General features: G+C 46.1%; 1 pseudogene; it reads left to right on the plus strand.

The window, feature by feature from the left end:
- The first annotated feature begins 286 nt into the window (after positions 1 to 286).
- On the plus strand, positions 287 to 1,135 carry LOC134376133 (mitochondrial nicotinamide adenine dinucleotide transporter SLC25A51-like; annotated as a pseudogene).
- Positions 1,136 to 8,563: the final 7,428 nt, after the last annotated feature.

Below are 8,563 nucleotides of genomic sequence, written 5' to 3' on the forward strand. Positions count from 1 at the left end.
CATCAACAGTCTAAATGAACCAGTTAAAAAACAGGGATTGTAAAACTACCTCAAAATACAAGACCCAATTGTATATTGTCTACAAGAAACCGACATTAAACATTAAGACACATATGGGCTCACAGTCCTGTGGGACACCCCTGGTGATGGGAAATCCAGTTATCAAAATTGATTGCAGAAGAGAATCTAACAGATCAGTAACAAGGGAATAAATTGGGAAAGTTATTCAAAAGCTATTATCCCCCAAAACTCCAGATCCATATTGTGTTACAGGTTAAAAGAAATCATGAAGAAGAAAGATCTTAAGCCACAGGATGGATTTAGAAGTGCCATCCTAACATCTTCAAAGCAAGATATATCACCTCACAGTGTTAGTGAAGTGAAGCATTATTCGTGTGGCTGCTGTGCAGCTTTGAGCAATGTGGCAATTACAATCCCCACCCAAAAGGTCCGCTTTTGGCAACAGCTGTGTGGAATCAGAACCCAAGATACAGTACCTCAGTTGAGGAGAGATGGATTTTGAAACTTGTATCATGGAATACTTCCCACATTAAAGCAGAAGACAAGGACACTGGTGCTTATGTTTGGCCTGTATGAGGATTTACCTTGTCTTCTTATGAGCATGTCAGTGCTCAATGGCAGTACTTGCAGGGATGACAGAATGAGTTTTCACTCCAATGGAAAGAGTTCAGACACTGCTTCAATACTACAATCATGAAGAATTTACAAACACTGATCATGCCATGGGCCTGGAGAGTATTATAGAGGCTTGGTGTCCACTCTTTGTTATGGGTTCAGCAATGTCCCCTCTTTTGGCCTTTGATATCCAATTAGGGAGCCTACTGTCATTGCCTACTGCAATGATTCACGGTGCCAGTCCATCTCTGACTGTTATCTGTAGAGGTCTACTGGGTTCCATGTCAAGATTCTTGTCTTTCCAGTTAATGTGAAAACTAGCATATAGTCTCAGGTTGGTAGAATATTTCAGTCTTTCCCAATGTTTTCATAAAAATGGTATAACGGGACAGGCCACTGATAAATATTTTCAGAGGTGCCCACCTGAACTTCCATTGGTCCCTCATCTCTTGGGGGCATAATCAATGCAACTTATGAGTTCTTGTTAAAGGTTATGTAGAATGAAAATGATCAGTTCAAGGCCATTTATCAACTGAATAGATCTAAGAAAAATGCAGTTGGTTTTGTTCCTAAATGGCCAAATAAAAGTTGATGTCATAATTCCAGGCCACAGTGAAATAAATTGATATCATAATTCCAGGGCAAAGCTGTTTTCCTTAAGCATCAATGAAAACAGAGTAAAAGGTTTCAACAGGAAAGTTTCAAGTTTTTGTTTTGGTATCATTACCCAAGAAATTTAGGCTAATTGCCCAGTAAATAGCTGTCCATCTGATGGCCTCTGACAAGACCTAATAGCCAAGATATGATACTTTTCCTCTAAACATCTTTAAACCTTAGATATTGAAATATAAGTGAACAACACCAGCCAAAAAAGAAAAAGAAAGAAAAAGTCTGTGAGGGCCCCAGGACTTCTCGGGCTTACTTTACTTCACTTCTATGCTCTCAGGAGCAATTCAAAAGGGTGGTCTTCATTAAACTCAAGCATATACATGGTAAAACAGAGAACAGAGAAGAAAAGCAGCTTATCAGGTACAGGCTTTTCATGGTAAGTTACTTACACTAGTTTTGAAACTAAGCACCTATTGGTATAATCACTATCCAGAATATTTCTCTTTAGATGTGGTAGAATCAAGCAGATAATGAAAGTTTCCATTTTGCTTTCTAGGTTTAAAAGTTTTCTGTTTAATTCTGAATGTGACCTTAAGCCCTTCCAAAACATCCTTATGTTAATTTTACTCATGGAATTGCCAAAATATGGAGAGACTTGAATTTTGTTGTAGATGTTTCATCCTGTTAAGAAGTTTCATATAAATTGTACATGGATCAAACTGTTTATCTTGATTTCTTTGAATTTTTGCTGTGAACTTAGCAAAGGGCTTGGGGTTGGTTTTCTCTTGCCTAGTAGTTTGTTATATTCAAGCATCCTGTTCTCTTGAAACTCTCCTTTAAAAAATAAAACAAGCATTTCCATAATATGTTATTTTGAAAATTTATCAATACAATCCCAGATTTTTTTTTCTGATTTCTAAGGGTTATGGGAGGTGACAGGGGTGTGGGGAAAAAAGAAAAAAGCTCAGGATAGCTTTTGCCTCATGGTGTCAGCTGCATTTTACTCTTGGAAACAGAAACTTCTTTAGAATTTTCACATTTTAGGAACTCAGCTTCACCATGCTATCATTAAAACAATAAGATATTTTGAGAGTGTAGGATATAAATGAAACATTTAAAGGGTTACTTTGAATTCTAGAAGTTTTTCATAGCCAGATAGCACACTTGTCCCTTAATTAATTGGCAATAATATATATGTCAAATAAATTGAAAAATACTAAAATATTTTTTCCAGATGAATAAAGCAAAATGTCTCATACACCAATTGAATAACTAATGAAATATAAGAAACACTCTAGAAAAGTAGTTTATGAACCTTTTTACTAACGTCTTCTGTAAGTATTATACACGTCAGATTGTTTTCTCTTATTTTGTTAAACAGGTTTTTGATATCTTTTCCTTTTGCTTCCCCTTTACAGACACACAAAGTTTAGATGTTTGTATGCTTAAAGTTGTCACATAGACCTCATAGAATTTCTTCATTTAAAAAAAAATACTTTTTCCTTTTCTTTCTTTCTTTTTTTTTTTTTTTTTGTTTGTTTGTTTGCTTGTTTGCCTGGGTTATTTCAAAAAAACCTGTCTTCAAGTCCAGAAATTCTTTCTTCTGTTTGTTCTAGCTGCTGGTTGTATTTTTTAAAATTTCACTGAATGAATTCTTCAGTCCCAAGATTTCTGCATCCTTCCCCCCAAGATATCTATCTCTTTGTTGAATTTCTCCTACAGATTCTGAGATGTTTTTCTGATTTCACTGTGTTGTCTATCTGAAAATTTTGCATCTAATTGAGTTCCCTTAAGATTATTGTTTGGGAAAACAAACAATCAAAAAGATTATTGTTTGGAATTCCTTTTCAGGCATTTCATAGTTTTCCATTTCTTCAAAGTCTGGTACTAGAGAATTACAATATTCCTTTGGGGATGTCAGTTCTTTCTTTCTTTTCTTTTTTCTTTTCTTTCTTTCTTTCTTTCTTTCTTTCTTTCTTTCTTTCTTTCTTTCTTTCTTTCTTTCTTTCTTTCTTTCTTTCTTTCTTTCTTTCTTTCTTTCTTTCCTTCCTTCCTTCCTTCCTTCCTTCCTTCCTTCCTTCCTTCCTTCCCTTTCCTTCCTTCCTTCCTTCCCTTTCCTTTAATTTCCTTTCCTTTTCTTTCTTTCTCTTTCGTATTTTCTGGTATCTCTACATTGATGTCTGGGCATCTGGTTGAGCACCTACTTCTTCTAATTACTATAGGTTGGTCACTATAGGTAAGGTCTCTGGAGTAGCTTTTGAGGGGAGAGACTCCGTCCAGTAGATGTGCTCTGTAGTGATAGCTGGGTAGAGTGATTTAGGTTTGGTTACCAAATAGACAGAGTAGTATAGTCTCCATGTGATTTTGTCAACTCTATTCAGTATCAAAGTAGTGTGTGAGTGTCTCCATGGCCTAGATTCTGGGGCACTCAGAAGTTCAGTGAAGTGACACTGAGCTGGATCATGAGGGTCATGGGTGAAGCCATTGGTGAAGCCATGGGTGAGACATGTCAGGGTGCCCTGCCAGTCCTCAGTTGGAGTGGGTGGCCTTGAGTAGGCTTGCTGTAAACTTGACCAGAATCCTGTATCCCTGATAGATGAACCGAGATGCTCTAAACTTCCTCAGCTTAAATGGGAAATTCTAGGTGGGATTTCTGGGAGCTGAGATTAGAACCTTGAACTTTAAGGGAGCCAGTGAGCTGCTCAGGAGTTTTTTGTCTAGAGTAGGCAACTCAGTGGAGTTTCTGGGGGTTTGGGCTGGACCCTGTACCCCTAAAGGAGGTGTTGGAACACTCTGTAAATCCACAAATAAAGCGGTCAACATAAGGTGAGGTCCCTGGGGCTGAGGTTGAATCCTGTGCCCCCAGGAGAGATGCTGGAGTGCCCTGTAATTTCACCATTGATGTGGTCCACTCTGGGTGAGGTTGCTGGGTTTGTAAGTGGAGCCCTGCATCCTCAAGGACATTGAGTTGCTCTGCAGCACCACAGTTGGGAGTGGGCCACTCTGGGCAAGGCATAGTAGTTTTGGACAAGACCATTTGGCCCTAAGAGGAATGCTGGATCACTCTGCAGCTCTTCAGGTGGAGTGTCACTATGGATAAGGTCTCTGGAGTCATGGGCAGACCTGGGGCCCCCAAAAGAGATGCTGGGCCCTGATGCAGCTGTCCATCTGGAGTGGTCACTCTGAATGAGGTGACTGTGGTGTGGGCAGGACCCTGTGCCCCAAAGGGAAATACTGGGTCTCTCTGAAGCTCCACAGCCAGAGTGGACCATGCTGGGCAAGGTTGCTGTTGAGTCGGTTCTTTTGCTTTTTTTTTTTTCTTTAATGAAGTCTGACAATCTCTGCCTTCACATAAATATTTGCTCGATTTGCATTAAGTTATTAATATGATTGAATTTAGAACGTGTAGATAAGCCCATGTTCATATTTCACTGATGAATTTTCTCAAACATTTGGAGAAGATTTAGGATCAATTCTTTCCAAGCTCTCCAAAAAATAGAAACAGTAGTGACAATTCCCAATTCATTTTAGGAGGCCAGTATTACTGTGATCACAAAACCATACAGAGACATCACAAGAAAAGAAACATTTTCACCAACATAGCTCATGGATACAGATGCAAAAATCTTCAACAAAATACAAGCAAAAAGAATCCATCCTCTATGGCCAGGTAGGATTCATCCCACGAATACAAGGTTGGTAAACAGCCTGGAGAGCCCTGCTGGTGGGATGGGGTGGGAGATGTGACTGCTCACCAGGCTGTCATGCCAAGGTCATCAGGAAAAGAGAGGCCATTGGGCCATGTTGTTGGAGCTGTGGCACATGTCCTGGTGTCCTGTGTGAGTGAGGGTGCCCTCCACTTGGAGGCCTGGGGGCTGCTGGGCTCCATCAGTCGCTCAGAAACAGTGACACCTGCAGCAGCCCCATCAGGCAGGAAGCAGGAGCAGTGGCAGCCGTGTGTTCTTCCATGCCAACACCTTCTGCCCCTTCAGCTGGCCTATCATGACCTGCAGGAGGAAGAAGTGCTTCTTGGTTCCTCTGGGGCAGGAAGAGGCCCAGTGGCACTGCCACAGTGGCCAGTGCGGTGACATGACTCCCCCCAAGTGCCTCTGCATACTCCAGCAGCACTGTGCAGGCTGCACAGCCACCCTGGAGGCCATACAGGAGGCCATGGTGTCTGTGCCCAGCAGGTGGCAGCAGGCAGTGCACAGTTGGGGGACGCGGGTGTCCCACCCATGACACACCTGAAGCCCCCTGTGCTCCTGCTGGTGGCAGCCTCTGTCCCTGGCAGAAGGAGGGCAGAACTGCCCTCCCTACTCTCCGTCCCTCCAGGAGGCTCGGCATGGGAAGGGTCTTCCCACAGCGTTGCTGAGGCCCCAGCCCGTCGATGTCACTCCCTGCCACCTAACTACCCTGGGCTCAAATGCTCGGGGTTGGCTGTGGACGGCAGGATACCAGCTCAGGGCCCTCTTTCTGGCTGAGCTGGCACTGTCAGGAGATGACAGAGGGCTGGGGCCCCATGGGGTGTCACAATTTGGCACCCCAGGGCACCAGGCCTGGATCAGGAGGCCCTGGTTTGTGCGCACAGCCCTGGTGGGGATTGGGGTGGTGCTGGCTGTGAGCCCCTGTGGGACTGTGTCCCTTTCGCACCTTACAGAGAATGGGGCACCCTAAAAAGAAGGCCAGAAGACAGCCTGTCTGCTTCAGGGCCCCCTAGAAATAAAGCTGCTCCTCATCTGTGTGGCCTTAGAAATGTCCCCTGCGGGGCCTCATGGCCTGGGTGTCCCCAGGGATGGCTCCTGTGGTTAACATCTGATGGGGTCGTGGCCACACATGGCCATTTTCTGATTCCCTGTTCTCAGGTGAGGCCCAGCAAGGATGGGGACTCTGGAGCCACAGAGTGACCAGGTGGGAACATGTTGGTCCATGTGACCTGCAGCAAGCCTGCCAGGGACCAGGAGCCAGGTGGTGGTGTCAAGACCTAGGTTTCCAGACCCTTCCAGCATCCCCTCATGTGAAGACCAGTATATCTGAGTCCACAGGGTCCAGTTCACCTGTCTCTGGAGGCTCCTCTGTGTGGCCCAGCCCATCCCCTCATCACATGCTCACATGCACCCTCCCCAGCCTTCCTGCCCATCTAGCTCTACCCCCGTGATCCCCAGGACTGCACTGCAGCAAGGGAAGGAGTAGGTGGCCACGGTGCTGCAGGCCCACATTAGGCATGTTGAGCTGGCATAGGTCACCTGCATCTGGAGGCAGGGGAGCTGGGGACAGAGAATCATCTTCCAGGCCCTGGTACAGCTGACTCCCAGGACAGAGAGTTGGTGCTGGGGGAGGTGGGTGGGTGGCACAGTCAAAGGCCTGGGCTCTCCTTCTCCACAGCCCCACATGACACCCCTTGTGGGCCTCACCACCCACAGGCCAGTCCCCCCACCCTAGCCTGTGGGCTTTCTTGGCATTGGCAGGGCTGGCCACTGGTCAGGGGCTGGCAGGTAACCTCTGTCGAGGGAGCACTCCATCAGTGGCCGTCTCTCCCCATCATCAGGGAAGCCTGCCATGCTCCTGTCTGTCTCCTGGGCAGGGAGGCGTGGTGCCTGCTCTGTTCCGTAACTGGCTGCACACAATAGGTGCTTTGTCACTCTCTGAGAAATAAAAGAAGCAGAATCCATCCCTGTCCACCCTTCACAGGGACCCTGAGGCACCTCAATCTGTAGTTTATGCACCAATGTGCTCCCTGTTCTGTAGATTCTCATCTTCCCAGGACTGGTGGCTGCAGCCACTTCAGCCCCATATGCAGCTGGGCACAAAGGACTGAGGTGCATGGCTGATGTGAGAGGAGGAGGCTCACCATGTCCCTGTCCTGGGCCCCGCATGAAGTCACTGGTGGGGATTGATACTGGTAGGGCCTGTACCTCCTCCCCAGGGCACCTGTGACCCTATCCTTAGCCCTGTGACTCCTTCCCTCCTGCAGGGATAGCCCCAGACCTCAGCTGTCCAATGAGAATGGGAAGTTGTGTGGGGCCAGGGTACTGCCAGGACCCTTCCTCACAGCCCAGAGTCCACTCACATCTCCAGATGGTCCTGATGTTGGAGTGAGCAGGACTGAAGCCATGTTGGAAACTAAAACCACCTGGGCTGTAAGGGGCAGAGAATTTTTAAAACAACAGTTTTTTTTCTTTCTCTCTCCACTCTTTCTTCCCATCCCCTCACTTGCTTATCTTGCTTGCTAAGAGGAGAACAGGGCTGTGAAGCTAATCAGTACTTTGCAAAGCTAACAGTTCTTTCTTTGACATTTATAGAGTTTTAAGAAATGGTCAAGGCTGAAAGACTGGAAGCTGGCATTGGGCACCAGCCAAGTCAACCAGAGTCTGTGAAGTGAAACTATGCAATGGACTGCAGAAAAGACGATTCTACACTGGAGCAAATCAAAATCTTGCAGCGTTTTGAGATAACAGCGAAGGTGAGAACAGAAACCAGAAGCAGCGTTGGTGAGACCTCCTGACTCATAGACATGGACCCCTCATAACTCAGGTACACTTCGCTCCTGCTTCTACCCTTTCACGTTCCATTCCTCAAGCCCTCCTTTAGGAGACCCTCAGTCAATCTAAATCTTTGCGATGGGAGAGCCTACCATCTCCTTCAGCTGAATATATCTGCTTTTCTAATGCTAACTATTTGACTTCTGAGGTTCTTGTTTTTTCTTTCCTTCTCAAGGGGGTGGGCAGCTAGATCTGAATTCAGTAACAGATTTTGGGGAGCCAAGCCAGGAGCTGAGCACCTTGGGTGGCCTAGACCCCACTTCTGTGGGAATGAGGCTACGTCCGGCTACAGGTGCCAGCTGCCTGTGGTCTGCTGACCCAGAGGCTGGGATTCTAGGGATCCTTCCCAGCAGCTGCCAGACCTCATTTGTTGCAGGGAGGACTCTCAATTCCAGCGATGGTATTAATCACCTATTCCCTGCCTTTTGGTTGGGGGAGAAAATCAGTGTTAGTGAGGAGCTCACAGGCTCTGGTGTGGCACCGAGAGGCTCTGAGGGCGTCGATGGACGCTAGGGGTGAGTAAGTTTCCGCAGCGTGCACGCTGGAAGTCCTCTATTCACAGTTTGTCAGGAGAAGGTACCATCAGCGTGGAACATGACTTGTTGAAACTGCGAGCAGCCACTCGTCTGGAGGAGTGCTCCGTTTGGTGTGGGGGTGTTTCGGTGCGCACGTGGGAAGCTGTTTTCCTACACCAGCTGTTTATGAGGAAGCATGGTGTTTGGAGACAGCTGTGGGATATAGAAACATCATTCTGTCTGTTTGGAAGCACTTCGTTTGTT

Source organism: Cynocephalus volans, chromosome 4 (genome assembly GCF_027409185.1).
Source record: "Cynocephalus volans isolate mCynVol1 chromosome 4, mCynVol1.pri, whole genome shotgun sequence".
Classification (NCBI taxonomy): Eukaryota; Metazoa; Chordata; class Mammalia; order Dermoptera; family Cynocephalidae; genus Cynocephalus; species Cynocephalus volans.